Raw genomic sequence first — 14,864 nt, forward strand, 5'->3', positions numbered from 1 at the left:
TTTGGTGTCTGGGCTGCGAGGCATAAAAACAGTTCTGCTCTAAACTGTCAGGGTGAAGGCTGGATAAACTCGGGAAAGTTCAGGTCAGGTGAAATTTCACACACGGAGACTATTATTGGAGCGAGCAGGCTGGAGGAGCTATTACGGGGACCATGTGCATCACTCCTCTCCCCGCAGACCCAAGGCAGAGCCGCTTCGCTGGTGACACATCCCTGCACGGCTGCATCTGAGACACCCCCAGCAACTGGAGACAAGCACTAAATGAGTGCAGATGGCTCATTTTCCACCAGCCCTGGGAAATGGAAGGTGCTTGTGGGAGTGATGGTGACTTGGGGCTGTGCTCAGCTATTCACAGGGGTGCTGCTGTTGAAGGTGCTGGAGCAGATCCAGAGAAGGGCACTGGAGCTGGTGCAGGGCCTGGAGCACAGGGGTGATGGGGAAGGGCTGAGGGACCTGGGGGGTTCAGTGTGGAGAAGAGAAGGCTCAGGGGGGACCTGATGGCTCCCTACAAGTGCCTGAGAGGAGGATGGAGCCAGGAGGGGCTGGGCTCTGCTCCCAAGGAACAAGGGATGGGACAAGAGGAACCGGCCTCAAGCTGCCCCAGGGCAGGTTTAGATGGAGCTGAGGAACAATTCCTGCCCCAGAGGGTGCTCAGGCATTGGAACAGGCTGCCCAGGGCAGGGCTGCAGGCACTGGCCCTGCAAGTGTTCACACAGTGTGGAGACGAGGCCTCAGTGCCATGGGTCAATGGTGGCCTTGGTAGTGCTGGGGAACAGTTGGACTTGATGAGCTTTAAGGGCTTTTCCAACCTGGTTGATTCTATGATTCTAAAGTTTCTTGAAGGGCTGCTCTGTGGTAGATTGCCCCTGGTGTGTGTGGGTCCAGGTCTTGTGGGTACTGGGATGACACTTCTGCAAAGTGCCTTTTTGTAGCTACAGCACTGCAGGAAACTCTCGGGGCACATCATAATTCACTTTCCAGTTTCCACTCCTGAGCTGAAACATCATTGCTTTCAGTCTGGCAAGATTGGACGGGGCTTGGAGAAACCTGGTCTAGTGGCAGGTATCTCTGCTTGCAACAGGGGATTGGAACTGGATGAGCTTGAAGGTCCTTTCCAACCCAAACCACTCCATGGTTCTATGATTCTATGAAAGAGGCAATGGGAGGCAGAGAGGTTTGCTCCTCTTGGGGGGGTGACCACAGCAGTAGAGGTGGGATGAGCCATATGAAGGGGTGGCAAAGCTGACAAAAAGTCAAACCCCATTGCTTGCCAGAAGTCTGGTACAACAGCAGTGGCTGGGCTGGTGATGAGCGCTGTAGTTGTTGCAGTTTCTTGTGGTCCATTCGCACCACCACCAGATTTTCTCCCTTTGAAAGAGGGGCAAAATCATTAAGCTTAATTTTGCATGGAACCTAGACCCAAATGCTTGCCCTATCCCCATTCTTTCAGCTTTTGAAACACATGTTCAACTCTACCCAATGATGATCTTTCTCCCTACCGTAGTAGCCTCTTTTCCCATGGAAGGGAAATTCTACTTATTGGTTTGGTACAAGTAGCCATGAAGAGCATCATCCAAGACAGGGATGAGTAGTTGCTGCTTAGATCATACACAAGCCCTGCCAAAACCCGCAGACTAGGTGTTCCTCCAACAGCCTCGCTGCCAAGGCTGGATTTGATCATCTTTTTATATATAGCAGGTTAAGAACTCAGAAAAGACATCCAGAAGCGGAGCATGGGGTATCTGTGCTCATCAGCGCGTAGACCCAAGGAAGTGGGATCCTTGAGGTGAGTCTATTTTCCAAGGACTTGAACGTATTTGCCATCTCCTGTGTGTTGAGATGTGAAGATTGCTGTGATACAGAGCAAAAATAATCCTGTATTTATCCTATGTATGTGGGAAATAACATGTTCACTGGACCCACCAAGTGTGGACTTGCCAGACTGCATCAGGCTCCAAGCTGCAATACTGGGAGCGATGCTGTCTTGAGGGATTGCTCGGTTTGTGTTTTGTTGTGGGGACACAGTAGTTTGCAAGAAGTATTGGGACTCGGCGTCAGTCTGGTCCAAAAGGACTGGAGGTCATCAGCAAGTCCCTGCTGCAGTTTTTCTTTCCTCAGTTATCAAACTGTTATAGGAGAGCCCAGATCTTCTCCATTTACTTTGCAGACATTAAGGGACCTCAAATACCATAGAATCTATATCTCTAGAAGTATTTCTGCTCTTTATCTCTGACCAATACATTTCTATGCATTGCACAGAAAGGTAAAAGCAATCTCTGTGCCCATGTTTAAACACAGTGGCTCCACTTCTGCTTACTGACAAACATGCGGTTCAGATTCTATCCTAAAATTGGTTGGTCCTGTCCTTTCACTATCCTGGAAAGCTGTTCTGCTCTGCATGCTTGGTCTGATGTGGAAACCAAGGCCCTCAGAACAGGAGTTCAATAAAAACAAAGAATTCCCAAATATTCCTAGCACTACAACCAGGCATAAGTTGTAAACTCATGTTGTAAACATCACAAGACATTGTGATGCTCCTCTCCCTAGTGCCGGGCTGCAGGAAAGGGTGAGGCTCAGCTGCAGCTTTCCCTGAGAATAGAAACTGGCAGGAAGGAACTGAGAGGTGAATGTTTCCTCAGGATCAATATGTGGAGATTCCCTGTCTGGGAAAGGGAGGGGATGGAGCAGAGCAGGAGCTGAGATCACAGCATCCTCGAGGGACAGGTCTGTCCAGGTCTACACAGACACTGGTGGCTGTTTTCTTCCCATCTCACCAGGCAGTGCTACCTATTTCAGACCCTTTGCATCTCTAACAGCAAGTACAAGAAGCAGGAACCTTCTCACTGCAGTTAATTTTAGCTAATTACCCCATAGAAATTACCTGGGCAGATGCTTTGCATGATGCCATGTGGAATCACACAGCACAGGGCCTCCTATCCAAGCAGTGTCCCAGGCAACAAAGGGATAAAGAGCAAAGCTATAGCTTTCCTTTTCCCGTTTTCTCTCCATGGTCTGAGGCTGGAGCCCAGGCCCTGCTCTTTTTGTGGGACCAGACATTTGTGTTTTCAGACCATGTTGTAACAACACAGGTCTGTATTTGCTTCTTAATGCTCCCCTGGTCCCAGCCCCTGAATCCATCCTCCAACCAAGGTAAAATAGCACAGCAAAGCGGGTGTTTATTGCAAGGCAGCAGGATACCCCTCAAATTTAGCACACTTTTTGAAGGTCTCAGTGCTGCAGCATAAAAAGAGGCAATTGGCACAACTGCAGGGAAACTGAGGCCGAGGGAAGCTGCAGAGCTGAGTGAGACAGCAGCCATAGCCAGAAATGAAATCCAGGGTATTCCCATGGCTGCAGAGTGCCATGTGCCTATTTATATCCCTGGTCTCAGTATCCACCCATTTCCTCAGACCATAACCTCAGTACTGATCACTGCTAATATAAGCATGCTAAGGCTGCACTCGAATATCAGGAGCTTCCTTGCTCCCAGGATCCACAGCTCCTGAACAGTTCCCCACTCTGTGGGATGAGGAGATGGCAGTGGATTTCAAGGCATTTCAGGGGACCTGGCAGGTTCATCTCTTTAATTGTATTATCTAGGGCACTCCATGGGAAGCATCCAAAGACTGAAGCTCGAGGGACAAAACCCAAATCAGGGCAGAATTGGACTGTGGACATTCTGGCTTGGGGTGGGTGGCAAAAAGCCCCTTTCTCTTTACAAGAGGTGTGAGATAGATCTGTCTCCTTTGATGACCAGTGTTATAGCTTTCAAACCCATTTGATCATCAGAGATGACCACTAGAAAACTCATGAAAGTATGCCTTATAGTTTGCCTTTTTCCCTAGGCTATTTGCCATGGAGTAGGACTACCAAGGATGCCTGTGCAGAGGAGAACCTTCCTCCTGCTTCTGGCTGTTGCTTCTTGTCTGGCTGGTGGGTAGGGGATACAACTCACCCACACTTTGTCTTCTGGGTGATCCCAGATTTTAGCTACTGCTTTCCATTAAATGTGCTACAAGAGCCACTGGGTCCCTGTGGTCCCCAGGGAGAATAGGTGACATCAGCTTGCTTAATACCATTGCTTCCTAATTTTGAGCCTCCTTGCTATCTGAAACGGTCCGCTTAAAATCTAAAAGCTTGTGTTTCTGGCATCTCACAGAGGAATAGTCCTGACCATATATAAGTAAAATCATACACAGATAAGAATAAATTGCAAAGGAAATAATATGGAGAGAGGAACAGCAGGGAAAAGAGAAGGACAAAGGGCTGGGACAATGTACAGACAAAAGATACTGGGAGAAACTTGTAACAGTGGATATGGGAGTTAAAAACAGCTGAGCATTGGTTCTAGGTATGATGCATTTTAGCATTTAACAGTGTATAGGAAAATGTCCATCATAAAGCATTTGGAACTTCCTATATTTCAGTTTGTGCCCATTGCCCCTGATCCTGTTGCTGGGCACCACTGAAGAGTCTGGCTCCATCCTCTTGGCACTTGCTTTAAGGCTTTTTTTAAAGCACAGCTATAGGAAAATGCAGCACTGACAAGCAGGAATGTTTATTTTTGAATCTAAAAAATGTCTCCATATGCATATGTCCTTATGTCACCTGTACCTTGTGTACTGAGTGCTGTCCAGGTGCCCTGGTCCAGCATTTGATCCTCACCTCCTCTCAGCTGGCAAGGGATGCTGCTGAGCACATCAGAGGACAAGGCACAGGCATTTTCACTCCAAATGCTACCAGATACTCGGGGTCAAGGGGCTGAAGATGAAAGGAGGAAGCAGTGCTGCTAAGGAACCCCCTTGACCCAGACCACTCTGTCACTCCCAAGAGGGATGGTTGAGGTTTGTGTCCCAGACCTTAGCACCAAATAGCAAGGGCAGGAGGTCATTCGTGCCTCTCACACAGCCATCCCTGCTGTACCATGTGCCAAATCCAGCTATCAGGGCTCCTCTCCAGAAGGATCCTTGAGAACAAAGATTTGCCCCCTTTTAAAGTACCAGTTTACACAGGAGGAACATGGACTCCATCCCAGAAGCCATATGGAGTCTGGGTTCTTCCATCCAGCTGCGTAGTTCAGTTTGTCCCAAACCCACAGAAACCTCCCCTGGATATGGAAACAAATATCCCAAACAATGCACTTCCAAGAACTTTCTTTTTTTGGGTAGGGTAGATACGTGGCTCTTTTCTTTCAACACCCCCCCCCCCCCCCCCACTTCTTTTTTCCAAGCTCAAAGAAGAGAGCTCATACCTGTGATTTTGATGTCTTGCTGAGACCATGTGGAGAATTTTCTCTGGCTTTAAAAAACTGCCAGAAATCCTGGCACAATTCCCTGTCTTCTGCCTGCTCATCCCTTTAGGCTACTGCATCTGCTGCAACGAATGGTTTCTTTTGGCTGGGCTGGAATATTTTCCTCGGCTTCCCTAACTCTGGCGATAAGCTGCTCTCTTGAGTGTAGAGATGGAGGCAGTTTTCCAAGGATATTTTGTGTTGATCTGAGCCCCCTCTTCAGACACCAAGAGGAGGAATGCGTTTTCAGGAGTCCATTACCCCACAGGGGCTTCCATTGTGTTGGTTATGGACAGAGACAGGGAAAAGCTTGGCGTGTGCCTGGCAGAAATTGCCTATTGAATCTTTTCCCTTTTTCCAAAGATAAATAAATAAAGAGTAAACATTTGGTTGAAATGACTGTTTTGGCAAGAAATGTTTGTTTGAACAAAAAATGTTCTTGTTATTGTAATAATCCCCTGATTATTGGGGTTTAGTCACTTACAAAACCTCCGTTTCATTTGTTTTGTGCGAGCTCAGAAATGTGAAGGTTTTTCTTCTCTCTTCATTCTAATAAATGAGTGTCAACTTTTGCAATCAGAAATATCTTTCACAAGGAAGGAGTCATTTCCAAAAAGGCTCTATGAGGTGGCCAGCAAGTGGAGGGCTTGATGTGAAAAAGCTGCCCCTGATGACTATCCTTGTCTTCATCAAAGAGGCCGAGAAAGGATTTCTTCTAGACTCCCAGATAAGGTTTTGCATCAGATCAGAATCCTCACATTCACCAGCAGTACCCTCAATAACTGAGAAACCTCTGAAAAGTGGCCATATATGTTCTTTTTGGTTGAACTCCCAGTTTGTACGCTCAGAAGTCAATTCTGAATCTCCTTCCATCCCTGGAAGAGGACAACCTTATCAATGACAGCGCTCTCTTCATCACCCTCTCCTAGTGGCTTCTGCTCTGATGTGAGCTGTGTGGAGCAAGGGTTGCTGTTCTGTTGTGGTTTGTGCAGAACTGTGCGCACTGAAGTCCTTGCGGAGATGACAGAAATCACAGATTTTGGCTGAAAATAATCTCACAGGGTTTAATTTAGTTATAGGAAATCCTTCCTTACTTCCAGTGAAGATCTCCATCTGTGTAGCTAAGATGTCCTCTTGACTTGTTTTGTCCCCATGGTGGAGTTGCAACACTCAAGTCCATGGCTGTTGAGCTGGGACCCAGCTGGGTAATCCTGTGAAACATTTCTAGAATGACTAATCTTTTCTTAGGGAAGGATGGGGTGGGAAAACCAGTAACTAAATAAAAACCAAAACCTCTCTGCTCTTCACCAGCTGGAGAACTTCAGCCAGGTCCAAAGACAAAGTATTGGCTCCAGCAGGGCTCTGTAACACATCATAAGCATCCAAAGACTGAGAAGCTTCCAGGTGCTATGGAAAGGACAAAGGAGTATAGAAATCTGTCTTGTAATGGTTTTCTGCATGGCACATGAGTTCAGAGATCATCAATGTTGAAGTGTTCTAATTTCAGCCAAGGGTCACTGCTAACTTGCCGTAAGAGGCTGCTTATCTGTATGTTGGCTGGCTAGAAGTTAGAAAGCTTATTCTCTGCTCCAGTGTTGCACAAAAATTAGATGCATGGAGAGCTTAAAAGACCAGTGATTTAAAAGATCTGTGAGTAAAATCCATGGAGGAAGTTTTCTTAATGTGTTTTAAACTAAAATATTCCCTGCCTTGATCTGGAAGTCCCTGAGATTCGGATCAGAGCTTGCCACAGGAGATGCCATTGCACGTTAAAAAGATTTATCTCTGGGGGACATGTCCTGGCTATTGCTGGAGACAGAGGACAAGTGAGATGGACCTTTGGGGGTTTGTCCAAGTGAGACCAGTTTATGGTGTCGGAACCATGAAACTAGTCCCATCCTGAAGGCTTGAAAGGCAGGTAATTCCTGGGAAAAGGCTGATCACAGGATCCTAATTCTGACAGAATCATGGAATCATTTAGACTGGAAAAGACCTTTAAGATCATTGAGTCCAACCATTAAACCATGTCCCTCAGTGCCACGTCTACACGTCTTTTAAACACCCCCAGGGACAGTGACTCCACCACTGCCATAGTCCCAGTGCTTGAAAAACTTTTGGTGAAGAAGTTTTTCCTAATATCCAATCTAAACTTCCCCTGGCACAACTTGAGGCCTTTTCTTAGTGTCAGTGGACCAGGCTTCCAGATGGGCCAGATCACGTTTCACTCCTCCAACTTCAGCTCCACTAGCATCCCATTTGAAGAAAACCTCAATATTAATCTTGCTTGAACTCAACAAGGCAGTAGAAATGAAGTCCAACTGTGTACATCGACAGCAGCAGCTATTTCTCCTTTGTACCTCCTGTCATGGGTAGGTTCTGGAAGGAATAGTAGGTAGATAGGCATATGTTGTTTGTCAAACCAATCAAAAGCCTGATAAGTCTGTGTCAAGGAGTCACAGAGTCAATCTGAGGCCTCTCTGCTTTAACAGTAGCAGAAAGGTTCCAGCAGCTTCACAGCACCCACAGTTCATCCTGGTGCTCAATTCACCGAGGGTGAGCAAATATCCCCAGCTTCTTACAGGAACTTGTTTGCACGTTGCTGTAAAGGGCTGAGGAGAGGGTTCAACTTACAACACACTGAGACCGCAGAGCCTGCCCTTCTGCTCCTTCATGCAAAGAGATGTGTTACTGGCATGCCAACAGGGTTTAGAGAGCTCAGGAGAGGTCTTGTAGACCTTTGAGCTACTTGTTCCAGGTCTCAAGGGTTGGTCCTAAGAGTAGGGCAAAAGGTGAGTGCTGACAGATTTATTGGCATCTCGCCTTTAAATGCATAGAGAAGCAAGAGACAAGAAAACCAGGACTAATTGTTTCAAAAGAGCCTATATGGTATAATATATGATTTAGGAGCCTATATGCCATTTTAATATCGAACAAGGAATGCAGAAACCTAAACTGTATCCACTTGCACTGAGGAAACTACATGGATTGCAACTGAAGACTTCACTTAAATGGCTTGCCCAAGTTCACATGGTCAAGGCGGTGCAATTACATCCAGGGCTAGAGCCCCTGAATGATGTAGGTTGAAGGGAACTGCAAAAGGTCCCTAGTCCAATTCCTTCCTCATCCTGTGTCCTTGTGCAAGTAATTCCCAGGAGCAAACCATGGTCTGGTGGTCATCATGTGGTGGAGAAAGACCCACAACAACAATAGATATCTGCTTGTCAAGGGGCAGGATATCATCAGAGATATTCTGAAACAAGTTATTCATGCTCTCCCTCTTGAGGTTTCTGCCGAAGTCCTCTGTGTATCATACTTTTTACATGGCTAGGAAACAAGTCAACCCACATTAAATCAATGCCTTAATTAAAGACATTACATGCCATTGATGTTTCTGTGATAAAGGCCATAGCAACTACAGCTTTGGAGGTATCCAGTGTCTCCACATCGGTTCTTTCTCTGCGATAAATGCAGCTCTTGTTGCTCATCTGATCTATGATCCCATGAACGTGGATATGACCCTTGCCCTGAAGTGGCCAAGGTGCACTGCCAAATGTCAGACGGTGTCCCTTCCGCCACATGCCTTGGGGAGAGACTGAATCACAGGCCAGCGGATCTCATCTGACATTTGCAAAAGTGCTGGCCCCTTCATCTAGGCTAGTGGAGAGCTACAAAAAGCACGGGGTCATCACAGGTCTCCTGCTTCTCCATGGTCGCGTGTAATTCTTCTGCTCACCTTCAGGCCAGGTCCCCACATTTCCAGTGTATGCCTGCTTAGGAGGATGTCAAAGATGTAGCTCGCTTCTTTAAGGCTGACAGCAATCGGACAACAGCAGAGTCAAGGTGGCTGAAGCTCAAGCTGCAACCTGGAGTTAAACAAGGACGGAAGAGTGATTTTTACTCCATTCCCTTTTCTCTTGAGCTTTCCAGGCACAACTATCTAGGAAAGGAACAGGAGCTGCTTCATCTTCCCTCTGCATGGACCCCAAAGCCGCCTTGGAGTGTCATAAGAAAAGTGGGGTGGTGGTGACCATCACAGAACACTGGTATTTGTGTATCTCTGGCAGAGAAATCTGCATTGCTGGGGTGTTACATTTCTGAGTGGACAGCAGGGCACTTTCATGTAAAAAATGCACATATCTGTGGTCTTCATTGCAGCGTTCACTGCACAAGAACCACTCAAAATCAGTCCAATAAGGGTGGTTGGGTCTTTTTTACTGTTTCCTGAGCAAAAAGGTCACTCAAAATCCTCTCTCCCTGTGTCTTGCTCATTCTCTGTCTCTCTCTGTTTCTCCCTCCAATTTTGATTGCTTCCTTTACACATCCATTTCATGACAAGCTTGTTTATTGCTTTTGGCTACTGGGCCACTATATATAGGGGATTACAATGGAGTCTCTGTTCCCGCAGTGGTTGCTAAGTTGCCTTAAACAAGTGCCAACTGCAGTCTGAATCTGTTCATCTTTCTCTCTTTTCTTTTTTTAATATATAAGTATATTTTAAGAAAATAATTGTTCCTGAGATTTATTTGACAGTCAAGATTTCCTAACACCGAACAAGCCTGTACCTTTTTGGTCAAGAGTCTTTCTTATACATATATGAACATGATTGATTGAAAGAAACCAGTTCCAGACACCCACCATGGAGAACATTCCCATTGGAAACCACAGTGGAGCCTCTCAAAACCTGTCCCTGGAAGCTGGAAACGTCTCTTGCCATGAAACCAAGAGGGCTTCACAACCTTGGGGAATCTCGTTTGCCTTAAAAATCTCCTGTTTGATTCCCCTAAACGCTTTCATCTATCCCATCCAGGAACCACTGGTGCTGGCATTAGCAACAGATGTCTCCTGTGGGCTTCCCAGATCATTTTGCTCTAGATCTCTTTATTTTTTAAGTGAATTGAACCAAGCTTGGAGGTTTGTCTTTGAAAAAGAGTTTAGTTTTTATTTTGAACTTATATTTTCCCCCAGTCACTATTACCATTAGATTTCACCAACAGGAATCAGCCTTGTGTCCTATAGAGCTTTACAGCATCCTGCAGTGCCTGGTGTGCTGTAGAGCTTCACAGCATCCATCAGCGAATTATTCCCTATAAATAATGCAGAACTGGAGACGTTGGTTGAGACATCTGCCTGATGTTTCTTCTTGGCTTGTCCTCAGGCTGTGATCAGCTGATGGAAAAAGCTCTGTCTGGATATGGCTTTCACAGTGTAGATGTAGGTAAAAACCTATATACAAGATCACTTTTCCTGTTTTAGGAAGTGAGTGTTCCAGATCCCACCCACCTGCATAAGCAGAACCTGCATTACCCCTGAGGCTCAAATCTATAGATTATTATTATTACATTAAACACTTTCCATCCTCAGCTTTGGAAATTTCCCAATGATCTGCATATCAAAGAGTGGAGGAAATACCTTAACAGCTGACATACACACATAGAAACCCACCCGTTCGGGCTAGTCCTGGTGTCTCAGCTCCCTGGGGCACCCAGGGACAGCCCTTTACACCCCTTGTGGGTACATTACCCACACTTGGAGGTTTAGTGTCAGAGGGTGTCCCCTGGAGACGCAGCATCCCCACGGTGCAGCCCTGCTGAGGCTGCCCAGGACCACAGCCAGGCCAGTCTCTTTCTGGGAAATGGAAACCTCCCTTCATCAGCACGGAGATGTGGGAAGAGCAAAGCTGTGAAAATGTGATGTTTGATGGCTGCTGGAAAGCAAGCATGAGGGAAACATGTGAAAATGTCAAACGCATCGTTTTCCCAAAAGCAGAAACACTGAACTATTGCATTCTAAATTGGTCAATGACCCTTGTTTTGGAATAACGGTTCGTAGGAAACTGGCCTTTACTTTTGTTTCTTAAAGTGATGAAAAAGGTAAATAACCTGAAAATAGCTTGTTTCCAATTAAAGGGAACATTTTGTTTTGAATTAAAATGAACGTTGCAAATTTCTTTTAGACAAAAATCCCATTAAAATATTTCAGGCTTAGTTCGACTCCAATTGATTTTTCCCTTTTCTTTTTCCTTCCATATCATCCCCATTTTCAGGTCCACTTAGTTCAGCCAGGACGCCCAGATGTGAACCTCAAGAGGAACAGTTTAGTCTTTTCTTTCTCCCTGCAGCTGCTCAGGACTTCTGAATTGTTTGATTTAGGTTGCTGAATGCAAAAGTGAGGAAAAGGTAGCCTAAGTGGAAAGGGCTCCCATGTATCTTTAAGAAAATCCTTAGAGCCATTTTTTTTCCTTCCAGAAGCATAACCAAATAAAAACTAAGGTGTCCTGGCAGCCTTCTGCATAGGCCAGCATCAATGGAGGCTTTTCCTACTGAGGACCTAAAAGAAATACCCATCTCCCTGGTTCCCTACTGTCTGTGCTGCCTAGATGTGAGCTGTCTCCTGATTTCCAATACCCCTCCTAATTCTGGGGCAAAATGATTATTTTACCCTGAGTCAAACCCCAGATGATGTTCCAGGTATATATAGCAAACTCCAGACACCACTCTTTAGGCAGTGAGGATTAGGCCTGGAAAAGCCTAGCTCCCTCCACAGCCCTGCAAGAGCATCCTGGCAGGTCTTCTGCACTCAAACCTTCTTACCCTGCTAGCTCATACCATGCCCCAGGACATGCAAAACGCACTCTTGGCATCATGCTGTAAGAAACATCACTCCAGCAGGCTGCAGCACAGCTGTTTTGCACTTTGAATTGAAACCCTCTCCCTCACGTACACACAGAAATGATGATAGCTGTATTTCAGGGCTACAAGTGGCTTGGAGGAGATTCAGACTGCTCTGATGGAGTCAGTCCAGCATGACCCTTTGGGCTGGGGCAGATGCTCTTGGCAAGTTTAATGAAGTCTTTCCTGACCAAAGTGGGGCTCAACACCCCAAATGAGCCAGGAACTTCTGCTAAACACCCCTAGCAGTAGGACCAGCTCTTGCCATCCTCTAGAGGGATGCCCAGATGTTGTTGGTGCAGTGTCAGACACAAGTGCTGTCTCCTGGCTCAGATTAAATAAAGTTGTCAACAAACAGCATGGAAAATGCTATGGGATAATAAGACTATCTTTTCTCACTGTATGGGGAGTTATGTTCATGGTAGACCTGAAAAACTTATTGTATGAACTTGAATTGCACACCTACTTGTGCAATAACCACTGTGATTAATTTAAACTGAAAGAGGGTAGATGTAGATTAGATATTAGGAAGAAATTGTTCCCTGTTAGGGGGTGCTGAGGCGCTGGCACAGGGTGCCCAGAGAAGCTGTGGCTGCCCCATCCCTGGCAGTGCTCAAGGCCAGGTTGGACACAGGGGCTTGGAGCAAGCTGCTCCAGTGGAAGGGGTCCCTGCCTGTGGCAGGGGTTGGAGCTGGAGGAACTTTAAGGTCCCTTCCAGCCCAAACCACTCCATGATTCTATGATGCTGCAAGAGGAGTAAAGGGGGTATATACCAGGGGATGCAAACCAGCACGGAGGCACGTTGGCAGGAGGGGGGGAAGCAAGGAGAGCAGGAGATGATGGATTGCAAGGGGAGAACAGGAGAGCTGCCCAGCACTACCAGGCACGGTGCTTGTTTGTCTGATAAATTCAACCCCAAGCAGAAAAGAAAGAAATGATGAAATGAAGAAAAGTAGCGCCAGTTGCGAGGCGAGAGCCCTGGGCAGACGCATTGTTTTACGGTCCAGACTGCATGACTGATTGGATTTCCCAACAATATTTCTCAATGCCTAAGTGTGAGAGGCCCCTGGGAACAATAACTTTCCTGCAGCTCAGAAGCTGAGTGATGAAGCCGTGGGTTAATAGCAATTAGTCTCCACACTGGCGGCTCCCTCTGCCACCTCCCGTTCTTTTTAATTTGCTGCTGGTCCCACAGCAGTGTAAATAATCCTTTGTTTTAAATCCACTGTAAATCTGCTGGTGAAATAACTGTGGCTTGAGTTATACAGCGCGGATCCTTGATGAATGCACTTGGGCAGGCTGGAGGCACTGGTGTACCTGTGCTCTCCTGTAGAGATTCATGGCTGGCCGTTGAGCAGGTAATTTTATGGACTTCTGTTTTCAGTCACCATACAGGTTTTACTGTCAGAGAGGTCAAGCGAGGAACAGCCACAGACACTTAATCCAGGCTCCAACTGAAAACACAATTATCAAATGCATAATAAAAGAAAATAAATGAGCTCTCCAACCTACAGCTCGGGAACATCGTAACTTCGGAGCAACTCTCACTGCATGATGAAGTGGAGCAGGGAGAATCAGGATGGCAAATTTAAGGGGTTGCTGAACAACCATGTTAACATTTCACTGGCCGGAGGATCCACCTGAGATCATGGACACAAACACAACATCCTTCATCCAAGGACTTCATAGACTGATGACCCCTGCCTTTGCTGGGAAGCACAGACAGCAGCAAGGTGGCAATATCAGACCTTCCCTTCTAGATAAGCATCAGTTTTATTGGGTTTTTTCCTATATTTTTTTTTCCCCATTATCTGAGGCCTGTGAACCATGTTATTGCTAAAAGAAATGCATGGATTTCAGATGAAGAAGCAGGAAAGCTGGGACCTAGCTAGACTTCCTCAGGGGTTGAAAAGGGAGTGATACTTTGGAACAGAACAGCTTAAGAATCAACATGGATGTTACACTCAGCACTAAAACAGAGTCTAGACTGGCTGACACTAATAACAGTGAACTACCATGCACATGTGAATGCATTTGGCACTTTATATCAGAGCACAAGCCTGGCTCTGTCGCTTCATGGTGTCTGGGTTTGTTATGGGAGAGCTGGATGTCCTTTTGAGTAAGTTAAAGGAAAAAGGGGCCATACCTTTAAGTGCCAATTCACCTTCCCTAGCCAACACCAAATCCTGCTTAGGGGACAAAGAGACATAGAATGGTTTGGGTTGGAAGGGACCTTAAAGCTCCTCCAGCTCCAACCCCTGCCACGGGCAGGGACCCCTTCCACTGGAGCAGCTTGCTCCAAGCCCCTGTGTCCAACCTGGCCTTGAACACTGCCAGGGATGGGGCAGCCACAGCTTCTCTGGGCACCCTGTGCCAGCGCCTCAGCACCCTCCCAGGGAAGAGCTTCTGCCTAAGATCTAATTAAAATCTACTCTCTTCTCGGCATGCCACCAATTCAAAAATCCTCTTGGAATGAGTCATGTAGTTCCATCAGGAAACATGGAAGTGAGGGAACTTTCTTTTCTCTTCTTTCATGGAGATCTTGGCCCACAAAGAGAGCTGTTGTGAGGAACTGGAAAGATCCCTAGAAGCTGCCTACGCCAAAAGGCCATAGATGAACACTGAATGAGAAAGTTGTGTTGAACCGCATGGTTTTCATCAAGGCGTTTCATAAAATCTCCCCCAGACCATTCTGTGAGGCTCATCAGGCACCTATAGACTACCAGCATTAAGCTACATGGACTGCAAAGGTGTTGAAATGACGCCTTTTCACTAGGCAAAGTGAGGCACCCTCTTGTGTGTACTAAGGCATCGCCTTGTAGCGTGGTAGAGATGATTTTCACTCATCTTTGTCAAGGTTTAAAGGAATTAATATCAAACCCACTGAATGTGGATGGGTGTCCAAG

Source organism: Pezoporus flaviventris, unplaced genomic scaffold (assembly GCF_033815535.1).
Source record: "Pezoporus flaviventris isolate CSIRO_AGI_PZ_B2104156 unplaced genomic scaffold, CSIRO_AGI_Pfla_v1 ptg000188l, whole genome shotgun sequence".
Taxonomy (NCBI): Eukaryota; Metazoa; Chordata; class Aves; order Psittaciformes; family Psittacidae; genus Pezoporus; species Pezoporus flaviventris.